The sequence below is a fragment of the Bufo bufo genome, chromosome 2 (assembly GCF_905171765.1).
Source record: "Bufo bufo chromosome 2, aBufBuf1.1, whole genome shotgun sequence".
In the NCBI taxonomy this organism is placed as follows: Eukaryota; Metazoa; Chordata; class Amphibia; order Anura; family Bufonidae; genus Bufo; species Bufo bufo.
Genome location: NC_053390.1, coordinates 313139608 through 313157416, shown reverse-complemented (window position 1 = coordinate 313157416; position 17809 = coordinate 313139608). Strand labels below are relative to the sequence as shown.

Genomic DNA, 17809 nt, shown 5'->3' with positions numbered 1-17809 from the left:
TTCTGTGGGGTTCTGTTCCGTACTTCCGTTCTGCAAAAAGATAGAACATGTCCTATCTTTTTGCGGAACGGACGAATGCAGACCCATTCAAGTTGAATGGGTCTGGATTCATCCTGGCGGCCGTACAGAGGTTGCCCATGCATTGGGAACCCCAAATTGCGGTCCCAAAGCACGGAACGGCCCACCTAAGGCCGTGTGAATGAGCCCTAAGGGTGTACTTCATTTTTAACACACAGCTTCTGCATTCTGGACTACTTTTTGTTGAATAAACAATGATAAGGTGACATTTGTCATGTGTTGTTGGTCATTTGAGGCTGCATGTACCTAATTTTAAGACCTTCTAAGAACCAGATGTGTTTTTTTATTATGTCCTGATACATAAAACCATAGAATTCAAAGAGGCTGTACATGACTGTATATGTACCATATTCTACAGGTGTTTACAACAGATAAAGGTCAATAGTAGCAAAAGCTTCCCTGTCGACATGGGTTCACTGACATGCTTAGTTATTATGCAATGCAATCCCTCTGTGATAAAAGAGTATACAGAGAATGTAAAAGGAAGTAATGTGGCAAGCAGCCGTTAAGGAAGTCGATGCAAACAGAACAAGATGAGAAAATGAGGAAGCAGCCAGTCAGTTCCAGTTGAAAGGTTTTTACTGTAGGCTTCTTAATTACACACACAGCGCCTTGATCTTCTCAGTTATTAAGAATCTTCAGCTACAACACAAAAGACATTAGTTTATTATGTATTTTTCTTGAATAGACTTGAACTAGATTTCTGGAGAGAGATGGATATTCATAAAGTTCTTACTCAAAACTTGTCTTAGGAGTCAGGAGACGTCAAGACGAGAACATAAGTGCGCAATAGCAATTATTCCAAGCAACAGGTAAGTGCTAATATATTGAGTTCTATAGACATTTGGTGGGGGGGTCTTTTATTGCATTGTCTGTGTATAGGATCCTAGACAGTTTAGTACATCTATGCCTGTGGGTAGGGCTGAAGACGATAAGATGGTGTTACTGTACATTTTCTTAGGCTTCCACTGAAAGTCTTAATAGACAATGCATTATGAAGACAATTGATTAATTCTGTTTGTGAATATGATATTGATGTTAAATTAAGTTGTAAGTGTAAAAGAACCGGATTGATAGTGACCAATATACAAAAATACATTAACTGCACACATTTATGTTATAAGTAGCTCAATTTAAAGGTACAATAAATCAAGTGGTAGGAACATCTCTATGGAAATTATCCATATCATTCATTGTTACATTATTCACTTTTCCACTCTCATAGAATTGCCCTAACCACTTCTAATGTTTTCTAAGTAAATTCTTAAGCTTCTGCTTCTGTCATATTGTTAAAAAGTCCACATCAGCTTTACAGTAATTATGCTATATTTGTTATGTTGGATGACAACCAGTATGGTCGCAATTACCACAAACCCACTCCTTCTCACCCAGCTTTCCTAAAGATCTGTAAAACAATTATTCCTAGTTAGGCAGTGCCTGTGCTTCTATGACCTTACTTTATCAAAGCTACCTTCCATCCAAAAGATGGTGCCATCTATTGGCTATGACTAGAACAAATATCTTAACCACTGAATAAGATAACATGTTGAAGAGATCTTAAGGTGTTGATCCACTTTTGCAAGGATTTCTTAAGAGGCTTTAAAACCCTCATTGGCAACAAATAATGTTATAAACTGAAACTTTTTAATCATGTACTGTGACTAATAAACCAGCGGATGCCTAAAATGCTTAAATGCTTGTGCTGAAAAATATTCTAATACAGAGCTATACCTTTAAATGTTCTCTTTTCCTTTTTTTAACCATATAAAATTGTTCTCCCAAACATCACACCCAAATGCATCTCCTTGACTACGTGTAATATATTGGTGATACAAAACTTTTATAAATGATACTAAATGCGTTCTACCATGCTAAGCAGCTATAAACTAAGCAGTCAACATTATCTGAGAGACACAAATCTCCCACACAGGTTTATAAAAGAGTGTTAAATCACATATTAATAGATTCATATTTATCTATTTTAATGCAATGCATAGACCGTAAACAACAACAAAAGAGTCAACAACAAATATATAAACACCATAGAAAATGATATTGACAACAAATGTACAAAAAAGCATTAAAAAGACGAATCACATCAACAAGAAAAGTGCAAAAAGACTGAGGAAATGTAACATCCAAACAATGGTGTATACAATTCAGACATGTATAAGTCATATATACGACACAGCAAAAGTATAAAGACTGATACATGTCTAGATTTCACACACCATTTTTTGGATGTTACGTTTCCTCATTTTTCTTTTGATGTGATTCATCTTTTTAATGTTTTCATATACATTTGTTGTTAGTAAAGTATTCTATGGCATTTATATATTTAGGCTATAGTGATTCTTTTGTCTTTATTTATATTCTATGATATAGGCAAGTCAGCTTGTTGCTGGGGTAATTACTTATGGGTGCCCTCTATAGGAATATTATAGTTGTTTACTTCCCCATATCTGTTAAACATTTATTGATTTTAAATACAATGCAGTCTATAATATCAGGGTAAACAGTGCAAAAGAGCTCTGCCGTTCATCCTACAATAATAAGAATAGTACAGCTACATTCAATGCGACACAATGCTGTAACATTCCACTGACCGAATTAGCTATGCCTTATTACAGGGAATAGAGGATGTATTATAACTTATCTAGACAGATTTATTATTCAGTTCTGGGGAGCTAGGCAACATATATTGAAATATATGGCTAAACTGGTATTCACCCAGCTTTCCTCAAATATAACAGCTAGGGTTGATGCCGCCCATCAGAAAAAAAGACAATTCCACATGGTATCTTAGGTTTGATATGAGAACAAGCCCTGCATGAAACTAAAAAGGGCAGCAGATCACTGGAACTAATACTATTTTGAGGAATTCCAAAAATAAGCCTTTAGTCCACAATGTGATTAAAGAGGACAGTACAGTACAAATGAAGGGTGGTCACTCTGAATAATATCCATTAGTAGACCCAATGTACTCCACACATACACATACTGAATAGAATATTACGGTAAATGACTGCACAGAAGATGGCAGCTATATTTACCTCCAATTATTATTTATTTTCCAATTTATTTTTTAAATTACCGGTAATTCTATGGGAACTATCGGTGGTAGATTGAAAATAATTATAAAAAGAGTTGCAAAGTAGGTATGGAGTAGTGATGAGCGGCAGGGGAATATTTTGTAGAATATTTGTCAAATATTTGCGAATTCGAATAATCGTTATATTCTACTTTTTTTTTTTTTTTTACTCGAAAATCGGCAAGGTAATTATCGCGTAATATGAGAATATTAAGCGATCAATACAGGTGTGGGTCAAAAACGAATATATTGCACTATAGAATATAGTGCTGTATATTCGTTTTTTAGAATATTCGTCATTTTTTTCCATCTGAAGTCACGATTCCTCCCTGCTTAAGTTGCTTGTGGGCCAAGCATGAAGCAGGGAGGAATCATGTGTTCAGATGGAAAAAATGATGAATATTTGAAAAACAAATATATAGCACTATATTCGAAATATTCGCAAATTCTCGAAGTGGCAATATTCGCAATTAAAATTCGTAATTCGAATATTCGCGCTCAACACTAGTAGGGAGCACAGACTCTCTGCAGCCAAATCCATTAGAACGGCTATAAGGAGCGCAGAGGTAACAGTTTTTAATGGAGCCTAACTGTGTCTAAAACGCATCTGTCATAAAAGATGAATGAAGTACTACAAACAGCACATGACATTTGGGGAGGCCCTGTTGCAGAGTCCACTGGATTTTGTTCTCTCAGGGATATATATAGTGAGGGAGATATGTATGGATTTTGTTCTCTCAGGGATATATATAGTGTGGGGAATATGTATGGATGAAAAGAACCATGTCATAATTATAAGTCGTATTGTCGTAAAGCAACATTATGAATACGAAAGCACCTCTGGAGAGCAAGAAGCACCAGTTTCATATTGTCCGTTGGGGAAAGGATCAATTTGAGCTGTGGCCCCAAATGGTACTCTTTTACATTGTAAGTGTCTTCAAAAAGCAGTAGAGGGGAATTTGTAGTAACTGTACTATTTCAGAAATGCTATTTCTGATGCCGCATTTCCGATATTAGTGCCACTGCTATGTGTTTTTTTTTTTTAACATGACGTAAATGGAGGGGTTTACACAACCAGCTATCAGGGAGGGTGTAATGTTTTGATCTGTGTTGAGTCCATGGCAGCATATCAATTATCTTATGCGCAATATAAATTATTGTCTCACATATACCCCTAGTGTACTGCAGAACAAGCAGGAATGGAGCAGTACCATGGTATTTTGGTATTTATTTACATATATGTTTTCATACTTACATACTTTATTGGAGCATTTATAGTTCCATTAAAGTGGAACTTTTTTTTTTTCTTCTTCGTTTTACCCCTTAATGACTGGGCCATTTTGCACCTTTGTGACCAGGCTTATTTTTGAAAATCTGACATGTGTCACTTTATGTGGTAATAACTTTGGAACACTTTTACTTATCCAAGCCATTCTGTGACTCTTTTCTCGTGAGACATTGTACATGATGACAGTCATAAATTTGAGACAATATATTTCACCTTTATTTATGAAAAAATCCCAAATTGACCAAAAATTTAGAAAAATTCACACTTTTCTAAATTTCTATTTCTCTGCTTTGAAAACAGAGTAATACCTCATAAAATATTTATTAATTAATTCCCCATATGTCCACTTTATGTTGGCATAATTTTGTAAATGTCATTTTATTTTTTTGGGGCGATAGAAGGCTTAGATTTTAGAAGCAATTCTTAAAAATGTTAAGAAAATTTCCAAAACCCACTTTTTAAGGACCAATTCATATCTGAAGTCACTTTGTGGGGCTTACATAGTAGAAACCCCCCATAAATTACCCCATTGTAGAAACTACACCCCTCAAGTTACTCAAAACTGATTTTACAAACTTTGTTAACCCTTTAGGTATTCCACAAGAATTAAAGGAAAATGGAGATGATATTTCAAAATTTTACTTTTTTGGCAGATTTTCCATTTTAATCCATTTTTTTTCCATTTAATACATTGAGGGTTAACAGCCAAACAAAACTCTATATTTATTACCCTGATTCTGGGGTTTACAGAAACACCCCACATGTGGTTAACAGCACACGGCAGGGGCAGAAGAAAAGGAGCGCCACATGGTTTTTGGAAGACAGGTTTTGCTGGAATGGAAAATGGAAAATTATGTTTTCATGTCTCCATAGTCTGAGAGCCATAGCTTTTTTATTTTTTAGCCGATTGCCCAAGGTATGGTCTCATTTTTTGTGGGATGAGGTGATGGTTTGATTGGTACTATTTTGGGGGGCATACGCCCTTTTGATCGCTTGGTGTTTCACTTTTTGTGATGGTAGGTGACAAATAAAAATCTTTTTGGCACTTTTTTTTATGGTGTTCACGTGATATTCACTAGGTCATGTGATATTTTTATAGAGCTGGTTGTTATAGATGAGGCGATACCAAACATGTTTAGGATATTAGGTACTTTTATTTGCGGGGTAGACTCCGCTGATGCTGCTATCATTCTTGTTTATTTTAAATACCCCTCGCTTGCTCTGCTGGGCCCCCCTGCAGTTTTCGCGCCCAGTATGTTAATGCTGAGCATTGGTACAGGGAGGAGGAGACACCAGGGTCTCCTTCTCTCTGAATGTACCGCGGTCCAGTTGCAGCAGAGTCCGTCACAGCCTGAGTGCGTTAGCTGTTTTTTCTCCTTGGCTGTGATGCGCTCCACTGAAATTGGGGGGACACAGTGGGACAAGTGAGGGGTATTTAAAAAAACAACAACCATGATGGCAGAATCAGTGGAGCATACCCTGCAAGTAAAGGTACCTAATTGAGCTAAAAAATACATGAAAGGTCCTCTTTAAACACAGAAACTAATAGAGTGGATGGAATTCCTCCAGTGTTCCCCTGGCAAGCTGTATTGGATCAGGGCTTTATGAGAGTTTCTCCTTTATATAGCTATATTTGAGAATATGGTACTGTACTACAGTTTTCCCTTGTTCTCAAAACACAAACTCGCCCCTAATGCTTTATAGAGTCAGCTCAGCAGCAGACCCTCAAACATAATTTTTTTGATGGTCAGCTCAGCAGCAGGCCCACAAACATAATTTTTTCAATCCACTCCCCCCTAATGCTTTAGAGGTTCAGCTCAGCAGCAGACCCTCAAACATAATTTTTTTGATGGTCAGCTCAGCAGCAGGCCCACAAACATAATTTTTTCAATCCACTCGCCCCTAATGCTTTAGAGAGTCAGCTCAGCAGCAGACCCTCAAACATAATTTTTTTGATGGTCAGCTCAGAAGCAGGCCCACAAACATAATTTTTTCAATCCACTCGCCCCTAATGTTTTAGAGAGTCAGCTCAGCAGCAGACCCTCTCCCCTAATGTTTTAGATGGTCACCTCAGCAGCAGGCCCTCGCCCATAATGTTTTCCATTGTCAGATCAGCAGCAGGCCCTTGCCCCTAATGTTTTAAATGGTCAGCTCAGCAGCAGGCCCTCACCCATAATGTTTTAGATGGTCAGCTCAGCAGCAGACCCTCACCCCTAATTTTTTAGAAGGTCAGCTCAGCAGCAGACGCTCACCCCTAAATTTTTTAGATGGTCAGCTCAGCAGCAGATCCTCACCTCTAATGTTTTAGAAAGTCAGATCAGCAGCAGACCCTTACGCCTAATTTTTTAGATGGTCAGCTCAGCAGCAGACCCTCACCCCTAATTTTTTAGATGGTCAGCTCAGCAGCAGACCCTCACCCCTAATGTTTTAGAAGGTCAGATCAGCAGCAGACCCTCACCCCTAATATTTTTGATGGTCAGATCAGCAGCAGACTCTCACCCCTAATGTTTTAGAAGGTCAGCTCAGCAGCAGATCCTCACCCCAAATTTTTTAGATGGTCAGCTCAGCAGCAGGCCCTCACCCATAATGTTTTAGAAGGTCAGATCAGCAGCAGGCCCACACCCCTAATGTTTGAGAAGGTCAGATCAGCAGCAGACCCTCACCCCTAATGTTTTAGATGGTCAGATAAGCAGCAGACCCTCACCCCTAATGTTTTAGAAGGTCAGATCAGCAGCAGACCCTCACCCCTATTTTTTTAGATAGTCAGCTCAGCAGCAGACCATCACCCCTAATTTTTTAGAAGGTCAGATCAGCAGCAGACCCTCACCCCTAATGTTTTAGAAGGTCAGATCAGCAGCAGACCCTCACCACGAATTTTTTAGATGGTCAGCTCAGCAGCAGACCCTCACCCCTAATGTTTTAGAAGGTCAGATCAGCAGCAGACCCTCACCCCTAATTTTTTAGATGGTCAGATCAGCAGCAGACCCTCAACCCTAATGTTTTAGAGGGTCATATCAGCAGCAGATCCTCACCCATAATTTTTTAGATGGTCAGCTCAATAGCAGACCCTCACCCCTAATGTTTTAGATGGTCAGATCAGCAGAAGGCCCTCACCCCTAATGTTTTAGAGGGTCACCAGCAGGCCCTTGCCCCTAATGTTTTTGAAGGTCATCAGCAGGCCATCAATCATAATTTTTCAAGGGTGTGTATGAGGCCCTCCTTATGTGTAATAAAGGGTGTATTGGATTGTAGGTTCCTTGTAATTTTTGGTAGCCCTTTCACTTAGTGCATAGGCTTTCAGAGCAGGGGGTGCCTGGTTTAATGCTCGGGTTCTCCCATTGACTTCCATTGTGCTTGGGAAGAGCACTCAAGCATCCCGAGGTGTTCTACTCGAGCACCCGATCACTTTGTTGCTCGAGCAACACTGATGAGGAGGCAAGTTCCATAGTAATGCTATGAAATACATGTTGTGCACTAGACTTTATAGTGTACTACATAGCAGGTTGGTACAGGATGCTGAAACTAGGTGAGAATACAATACCGTATGTGCAATTGGGTGAACAACTGGCCCAGAAAAAAACAAAGGATAGTTAGTAAAGGCATAGCCTCACTTTTTGGTAACAATCACCAGTGGGGTGCGACTGGTTGGGCCCTCTGCTTTTTAATATGTTTATTGTGACCTTGTAGAGGCCTTACATAGTAGAAATTTAATATTTTCAGATGAGACTAAGCTTTGTGAAGTAATCAACACAGAGGAGGATAATATAACATTGCAGAGAGATTTGAATAAGCTGGAGTTTTGGGCCGAGAAATGACAAATGAAGTTCAACATACAATTGTGCTCATAAGTTTCCATACCCTTGCAGAATTTATGATTTCTTAACCATTGTTCAGATTATGAATGATAACACAAAAACTTTTCTTTCACTCATGATTAGTAGTTGGCTGAAGCCATTTTTTTTTGTCAAACAACTGTGTTTACTCTTTTTAAATCATAATCACAACACAAACTTCCCAAATGACTCTAATCAAAAGTATACATACCCCAGTTCTTAATACCATTAACATCAATGACAGCTTGAAGTCTTTTGTGGCAGTTGTGGATGAGGCTCTTTATCTTCTCAGATGGTAAAGCTTCCTATTCTTCCTGGCAAAAAGCCTCCAGTTCCCCTAAATTCTTGGGCTGTCTTGCATGAACTGCACATTTGAGGTCTCCCCAGAGCGGCTCAATGATATTGAGATCTGGAGACTGAGATGGTCACTCCAGAACCTTCACTTTATTTTGCTGTAGCCAATGACAGGTCGACTTGGCCTCCTGTTTTGGATCATTGTCATGTTGGAATGTCCAAGTACGTCCCATGTGCGGCTTCCAGGATGATGAGTGAAATTGCAGGATCCCAAAGGTATTAGGTATTGCCACATCCCTAATGACTAGCTGTATAAAAATATCACATGATCTACCCCGTCAGATGAATGCTGTAAAAAAAAACTGTGTCAAATCAGTCAGTTTTTGTCACCATGCCTTATAAAAGCATAAAAGGGAGTGATCAAAAAGTACTATGTACCCCAAAAATAATATCAATGAAAACCTTTGATGAGCCCCCACACAAGACAATTGGCAGGAAGAATAAATGGCTTTCAGAAAATTGCAAAACAAAAACAGCATTTTTTTCAAAAAACTTTTATTCTGTAAACATCGGTAACGACCTGCTGTATAAAAAATCACATGATCTACTCCGTCAGATGAATGCCATAAAAAAATGGTGTAAAAACAGTAATTTTTTTGTCACCATGCCTTACAAAAAGCGTAATAGGAATCAAAAAGTACTATGTAGCACAAAATGGTACCAATGGAAACCACAAAAAAATGAGCCCCCACACAAGACAATCGGTAGAAAGATAAAAAAAAATATGTGGGTCTCAAAAACAGGATTTTTTTTTTCAAAAATACTTTGTGTAAAAGTGGCAAAACATAAAAAAATACATAAAATTGGTATCTCTGTAATCATTCTGACCAGCAGAATAAAGATAATGTGTAATTTTTCCCGCAATAACAAAACCTAAAAAGCAACGGCAGAGCTGCCGCCTTTTCTTCATCCTGCTTGGGATCAAAGTGGTCGGTACACCCCTCAATAAGTTCCTTGAGGGGTATAGTTTCCAAAATGGGGGTTTCTACTGTAGGGGCAACCTACTGTGACATGGCAACCAAAAACTATTCCAGCAAATCTGGTCTTCAAAAACCATATGGTGCTCTTTTACTTCTGAGCCCTGCATGTTCCTATACAACAGTTTATGACAATATATGAACATATATGGGGTGTTTTATGTGAACTGCTGAATCAGGGTAATAAATATTGAGGTTTGTTTTGCTGTTAACCCGTGCTGCTTTACTGGAAAAAATGGATTAAATTTTTTACATTTTTGCCTCGATTTAGGGTATATTCAATTTCACAAACGCCCCCCCCCCCCCCCATATGCCAGGTGGGAATAGGGATGAGCATCACAGATAAAAACATCTGGTGTTGGTGGAGAGCAGACAATGGCAGGCAGGGATGGGATGAGCCTCCCTAACGTCACCTAGCATCGCGGGTGACGTTAGGGAGGCTCATCCCATCCCTGCCTGCCATTGTCTGCTCTCCACCAACACCAGATGTTTTTATCTGTGTACAGTGAGAAGCAGCAGTGGCGGTGCGGGGACCAGGAGCGGTGCAGGGAGCGGGGTAAGTATATTCCCTCTGAGGGACGTGGCACATGGGGGGCTGTTTGTGAAATTGGATAACCCCTTTAAATTTTTGTGAAACATGTAAAGGGTTAACAAAGTTTTTAAAATCTGTTTTAAATAACTTGAGGGATGTCATTTCTAAAATAGGATCATTTATGGGTGGTTTCTACTACATAAGCCCCACAAAGTGACTTTAAAACTGAATTGGTCCTTAGAAAAGTGGGTAGCCATTGCTAATCCTCATACAATGGAGGTGATAACTGCATGTAAATCAGCATTAGGCAGCACATGAATGGAAACATCGTTCGTCTGAGTGGAGCCTTCATTTTCCACTCATTAATTACTAATAATAACGTGATTCGTTGGACTCAGTGCTAATTGTATCTAGATTGTCATGTAACAACTAACAATACAAAGACTGATCTTTGCCCTTCTAATGGAATGTATGAGCTAACATGATTTCTCTGCTGATCTAGAAAACAAATACAGGACACACCAATGATTTACCAGGGGCAAACCTTTGCTTATATGATAGCAGAGTTTCATCTATTACACTCATTTCCATATGGTTTCTTAGTGTTATTTTAATATTAATATTCAGTATGTTTATTAATATGTAGTAAGTTTGTAGTTTCTGTGTGTAGTTCAAGCTAATATGCTTGTATGGTCAAGTAAAAAACAGTCTGTACATGCAGAAGCATATCTGCAGCCACATCTACATGTTATGCACCCACTTCTACTGCGGTCCTATGCTTGTGAATTTACTGTCATACTGCCAATTTTGTCTAAATTCACCTTATTGTTTAATTAGCTCAGCGTCCATTTAGCTTCTTTGCAAATATTTGCACATGTACTCTACTCTCAGAGCTCCCAGAAGCATTTTCATGAATATGTGAATGATACCACCAACTCTTTTGTAGTTTTGTAAGGTGTATATACTATATTTTGTGGACCTTGAAATGCCTTATTTTTCAGGCTATGAGAGACTAAACAGACCACTTGCAGAAGAGTTTATCTGACCTCCCTCTATTGTAGAACTTCCTGTGATGTGTTATGAAGTTCATTGTCTTAGGGTACTTTCACACTAGCGTTATTGCTAGATCTGGCAGGGTCCAGCAAAAACGCTTCAGTTACTGATAATAACCATCTGCATCAGTTTGAATTGATCCGGTTGTATTATCTTAAATTTTTTTTTAATATAGCCAAAACTGATCCGTCATCAACTCCATTGAAAGTCAATCGAGGGCGGATCCGTTTTCTATTGTGTCCGAAAAAAACGGATCCGTCCCCATTGACTTGCATTGGGGGTCATGACGGATACGTTTTGCTCTGCATCCCAGGTACGGAAAGAAAAAAGCAGCATGCTGCGGTTTTGTCTCCTGTCTGGAAACTAAACTAAACGGAACGGAATTCATTTTGGTGCATTCCGTTCTGGTCATTTCAGTTGTGTCCCCAAATTAAAGCATTTTTTTCCTGGTATTGAGCCCCTAGGACGGAACTCAATACCGGAAAACTTTAACGCTAGTGTGAAAGTACCCTTACTTATACAAAAACAGTTGCTACAAAATTTGTTTATATAGAAGTTGTCTTGAAAAAAAAACTGCACAGATAGTGGAAAGTTCTTAAACTTTTTATACTTGTATGCCATATTGCTTTTATGGGTGTATAACTCATGTAGACTGAGTATAGTAGTAATTAATGTTGCATTGCATGCCGGTCACCTATGTTTGCACATCAATACTGGATCATTGAAAATAACTACAATGCCCCCTAACTATGTGAAGAACTAACAGGAGACGCAAGCTTCTAGCCATATATGCTGTATGCTCAGCAAGTCATGCACAAAGTGTGAATCAGAATTTTATATTGCCCCTAATCTGAAAATTAGCCCCAGACTCTTCAGTAACACGTGTTCCACCTAAAGATAAGCCCCTGTCCCTCATGTTTCATCTTTAGTTCCTCTGCCCCAGGAGTTAGTTCCATAGTTAGTTCCTCTGCTTTAGACGAGATTTACCTTAGATCTTAGATGAAACGGAGAAGTTGAGGCATCTCAATAACCGCACGCTGCTGCTTAAAGGTACCAATACGCATTATTCTAAAGTTGATCAACACATATGATTTCAAACAAAACGATCATTCATTGGGTGAAATGTAACAAGGAATGATAGTTTTAGCTAACCAATCACAGCCAGCAGCATTTGAAATTTTTGTCCGATGGTTGGACAAAAGATCTTTCATTTAAAGAAAGATTGTTACCAGAAAGATTGTATGTTCTTCATATGTTTTTCATGAATATGTATGGCCAGTTTGAGGAACTGTGACTGCTAATACAAACTACAATGTGCATTGCTGTGTCTATGAAACAATCGTTCACCAGGTGATCAACTATCCAACTACGTTTGTATGGTAATTTTAAAAAAGTTCTCTGGGAATTGCATATTGATAACCTATCCTTAAGATAGGTCATCAATATGTAAGGTCTGACTCACAGCACCACCGCTGATCAGCTGTTTGAGGAAGAAGTGGCTTTCACTGGAGCTCTGGCTTCCTCACAGCTTAACAAGCACAGTACTGTACATTGTAAAGCGACTGTGCCTGGTATCACAGCTCAGCCTTATTCACTTGAATGGGGTTTAGCTGTGCCTAGATCATATGACTGATGAACATCAGAAGCCTCTTCATCCAGTTGATTGGTGGGGTCCCAGGAGTTGGACCCCACTGAGCTGATATTGATGATCTATTCTGAGGATAGGCCATCAATATGCAAAAAACTCTTCAATGCAAAAAGCTCTCTATTTCCAAGATTAAAGGCTATGGATAACTGTGGGCACATTTTTTATTACTGCATTTTACTCATTTTGTTCTAAAAATCATTTTTCATTTGGCCTTTATTAAAAATTTCAACAATTTTTCTTGTATAGCTTTCACTTTAAGTGCATTTGCAGACCAGCAGGATTTCTGTTTCATACTTGACCTATCAGAGAACTGTTCTGACAGCTGGATCTGTAGGCTTTATCTCTGAACTCCTGACAGCTCATAAACACTCATTTAACCCAAATTTTTGAGTGCTTATGAACTGTCAGGAGCAGGGGCGTAGCTAAAGGCTCATGGGCCCTGGTGCAAGAGTTCAGCTTGGGCCCACCTTCTCTCAGTGCTTTGTGGCCAGGGGCAGAGAAGCACATACTTGGTGCTGCCTGCGGCAAAAATTGAAACAACCCTCCCCATGCCAAATTCTTGATCTAACCCCTTCCCTCCAGCCAGAGATGTAACTTGACCAGCATGCACTTTCTATAATACCAGTGTCTTCTTATGTGGCACCAGGGTCTTTGGGCCCCCCAGGCTCCTGCGCCTGGTAGTGACTGCTACCTCTGCACCCCCTATAGCTACGCCCCTGGTCAGGAGTTCAGGGGTAAGGGCTAAAAATCCAAGCATCAGAGCAGTTTTCTGAAGGATTAAGGCTACTTTCACACCTGCGTTCAGGTGTCCGCTCGTGAGCTCCGTTTGAAGGGGCTCACAAGCGGCCCTGAACGCAGCCGTCCGGCCCTAATGCATTCTCAGTGGAGGCGGATCCACTGAGAATGCATCCGTCTGCCAGCGTTCAGCCTCCGCTCCGCTCAGTGAGCGGACACCTGAACGCTGCTTGCAGCGTTCGGGTGTCCGCCTGGCCGTGCGGAGGCGAGCGGATCCGTCCAGACTTACAATGTAAGTCAATGGGGACGGATCCGTTTGAAGATGACACTATATGGCTCAATCTTCAAACGGATCCGCCCCCATTGACTTTCAATGTAAAGTCTGGACGGATCCGCTCAGGCTACTTTCACACTTAGAAATTTTTCTAAGTTATAATGCAGACGGATCCGTTCTGAACGGATGCAAACGTCTGCATTATAGGAGCGGATCCGTCTGATGAAACATCAGACGGACCCGCTCCGAACGTTAGTGTGAAAGTAGCCTTAGTCTAAAACATACCATATACAGTAGCAAGCTACTGAAATCAGAGTACGCATGCACAAATAATTCTAGACTAGTCACAAAACAATGCACACAAAACAGATTGAACTTGTAAAAAAACATCCTGAAGTATATATTCATATATAATAATACAATTCTTGCACAATTATTAAAGCAAATTACCGTACATCAAGGTCTACAATGATAAAATAGAAATGAATGCAATCAAGAGACATAAATTGTTATAAATTACATAAATTCCTGTCTAGGTATAACAGAAGCATTAATGACAACAACAATGACAACAACAAAAATGAAGAAATAATAATGAACAGAAAAGTGGTATATGTGCCACAGAGCTTACAATTAAATGTTTTACTTATTCGATGGAAATCCTGCAAGAAGTCTCTTTTTTGCTAACTACATATAAGGGTCCATTCACACGTCCGCACATTACCGGCAGACCGCACATTGCCGGCACTAATAGAATATGCCTATTCTTGTCCGCAATTGCGGACAAGAATAGGACATGTTCTATTTTATTCGGGAACGGAATTGTGGACCCGGAAGTGCGGGTCTGCAGTTCCGTATCTGGGCAGCACATCGTGCTGCCCCATAGAAATGAATGGGTCCGCAATTCCGTTCCGCAAAATGTGGAACGAAATTGCGGACGTGTGAATGGACCCTAAGAAATCTGCTTGGACAGACTCTGTAGGAAGAGTAGTTTTTGGCACTTATTCCAGACCTTTTGACAAACTGACAACTTACACTGTGAGAAGAGAGGAGAAGAGAAAGTCCAGTCCAAGGAAGTGAAGGGCCAAGCAGTCACAACATATTGATCCTGTCCAGCCATGTCAGAAACTTTCATACACTTCAACAGAGATTCTAACACATTGTCTAGATCAGAGATGGCGAACCTTTTACAGACTGAGTGCCCAAACTGCAACCCAAAACCCACTTATTTATCCCAAGGTGCCAACACAGCAATTTAACCTGAATACTACAGTCCAGTATAGTATATATTCCATGTACTTTTAACAATAGCCTGCCTACATTCAATGCACTGTCTGTGCTTTTCATAGTGCGCCCTGTGCTGATGAATGGCAGGAAAAGTCAAAGTCATATTAGTACACCATAGAATTTTTCCAGGGTGCGGGTGCCAACAGAGAGGACTCTGAGTGCCGCCTCTGGCACCGATGTCACAGGTTCGCCACCAATGGTCTAGATGATGCCAGAATTTTACATTTATCTCAATATAATTTCCATTCATTATGTGAACCCAGGATAACATTTAGCGGGTTGTCAGTGGAAAAAAAAAAACATTTTGTTTGTTTGCATGTACGATTTGATTAGATTTACTAGTACAGGATAAAGCTGAATTGGTCTTGGGGCCATGGGAACTCTATTTTCACCTTGTTCTTGACATAGGAGAGAGCTTCCCCCTTTCACTGTGTGTCAGCATGTGACTAGTAACATGCAAGAAAGGGTTGGCTGTCTGACTCAGTTCAATGATGAAACCAGCCCCCTCCTATGTCTCTGAATCAGCCTTGACAAAGAAGGGTTGATCTGAGCCAGACAGTCAACCCTCTTCAAGCACACTGGTCTTGTGGAGAGGGAAAGATCTGTGCTTGTGTCAAAACAAATGTGAAAGTGGAGAACTTCGTACCCAGGCCTGTCAGTGCTATCATAACAACAGTCCAGTTTTTATTTATTTATTTCACAACTTAAAGTTATGTCATGATTGACATAAAGAAAAAATGAAAACCATACATCATACAGTACATGACAATCTCTTTTTAACTAAGCCAGAACCAATATTGTACCTCACATGGATTCAGTGCTTACCTTATGCATAGCTCCAATTGCTCTGCTAGATTTTCTTCAAGCTGGCAACTCAGGGGGCATGTCCTTTCTCAGGGAGGTGTGTCCTTTATGCTGCTCTCTCCCTGTAATTGTTACAGCTTCTAACAGTAGATGTAGATAGATGTGTGACTTTTCTCTTCTAGCTCAGTAGGTGGATGTGCACATTTCTATAAAAATTAAACACCACGGGGTGCCAACTGGAATAATTTTGTGACAGAAAGTACATTACAAAACTACGGATGTAGTAGAGTTAACACACATGATTTATGAGACGTGTTATCTAAACTAAATGCGTTAAGCAAACACCTTCAATTGCTTTTCAATGGCTTTTGTCTCAAGATAATGCGATGCGTTAAGAAATTTGAGTTAAGAGCTTGAGTGCTAACCCTGCTACATCTGTAATTCATTTTTCATGCTGATTTATATGAAAATAACAATTAATGGAGACACAACCCGTATATGATAAGCACAAAAATATTCAATTACATTGCAAAATATGATATTGCTGCAGTCAGAGAAAAGCACATACAGCATATGACCACTTCTGTCAAATCTTTCTCTCCAGCTGTGCCTCTCCAAGAAATGGTGGAGCCACACCATTGAGCGTACAGTACTCAATTCCCTCATAACACAGCAAAGCACAGTGATCCAGGCACTGCTTTGCCATGCTTCTAGACAGGCGCTTTATCATATTAAAGAAAATTAAAAAAAAGAGAAGCTGATCCAAGGAACCAAAAAGGGGTGAGGGTACAGCAACATGTTAAGGTTTCTTTTGGAAGAAATCAAGAAATCTCAGTGTGGCCACTGAGTGAGTTTATTTGGAAAAGGTAATAAGAGAAGATGGTTAATATTGATGAAGCTACAGTTGTAGTTGAAAGATGGTAGGTATAGAAATAATTAGACTAATCCAAAGGGGTAACCTGGTGGGCCCAGGTTTTGACACAATAATTGGACCCAACTGTCCAGTAGAACACTAATAGAAAACCCCATTTGAAACCAACTTCAAAGGAGATCATATGCCATTGCGATCAATTTCTGAATAAACCAATTGACCTTATAGATGACATACCTGCAATTATAACATAAACGTTTATCATACATTGGGTGTGCTTAAAGTTCCTCCAAATCTATTTCCTTTGCTGGATCCAGTCTGACACTGGAGAATTGGATACCTGAGCAGCAGAGGCAAAACCTGGGATTGTTAGATAAATTATATTGTAAACAAGGCTAAATTTTATCTATGTTGGAGGCAGGGTTTGTTGGTGGCCTAAAACTGGTAGCTACTTAAGAGAAGGTAGAATTATATTGTCCTTGTTTGTCCAACTATGATGTTTTGAAAGTCAGTGAGTTCTCTTGCAGTACTTTCAAGTTCCTTTCTGGGTATTTCTGGTCTTATTTTTGGTGTTTAGTGAAATTTTCTGTTATCAACTAGACACTATTACCCACCTACTATATACCATAGATACAAAGCAATGTTAAGCTGGAAAGGTAGAAGGGTTGGTGAAGACAGGCATGAGAGCTGGAATGTATGTGAATAATATTAATGTTCAAAATAATATGCTACGAGGATTATTCATTGAAATATATTTCCTTGAAGATTTACTGCATGACATTTTCTAGCTGCGTTCTGTGATATTAGTTTGAATTACTTTACTTTCCTGTAGAGACTCTTACATATGTGAATGAGGCTATTATGTTCTTTGAAGATTGCTAAGTGAATTTATAGAAACAAATTTACAAATGAACTTTGATAGGAGGACATTTGTAGATCTTTTGTTTAAATGTATTTTTTTATCTATGCAGAATAATAAATAAA

The 17809-nt window shown here is 39.3% G+C and overlaps 1 protein-coding gene across 5 annotated transcripts in view; it reads left to right on the top strand.

The window, feature by feature from the left end:
• Positions 1 to 547: 547 nt before the first annotated feature.
• SYK (spleen associated tyrosine kinase) overlaps positions 548 to 17809 on the top strand; it is a 186315-nt gene continuing 169053 nt past the window's right edge. The window contains exons 1-2 of one of the 5 annotated variants that reach the window (XM_040416945.1): positions 548 to 661; positions 767 to 890. The gene's annotated coding sequence lies outside the window, so the exon portion shown is untranslated. Of the gene's footprint in view, positions 891 to 17809 lie in introns of all 5 variants that reach the window. The other 4 variants (XM_040416946.1, XM_040416947.1, XM_040416944.1 and 1 more) reach the window with 4 other exon arrangements.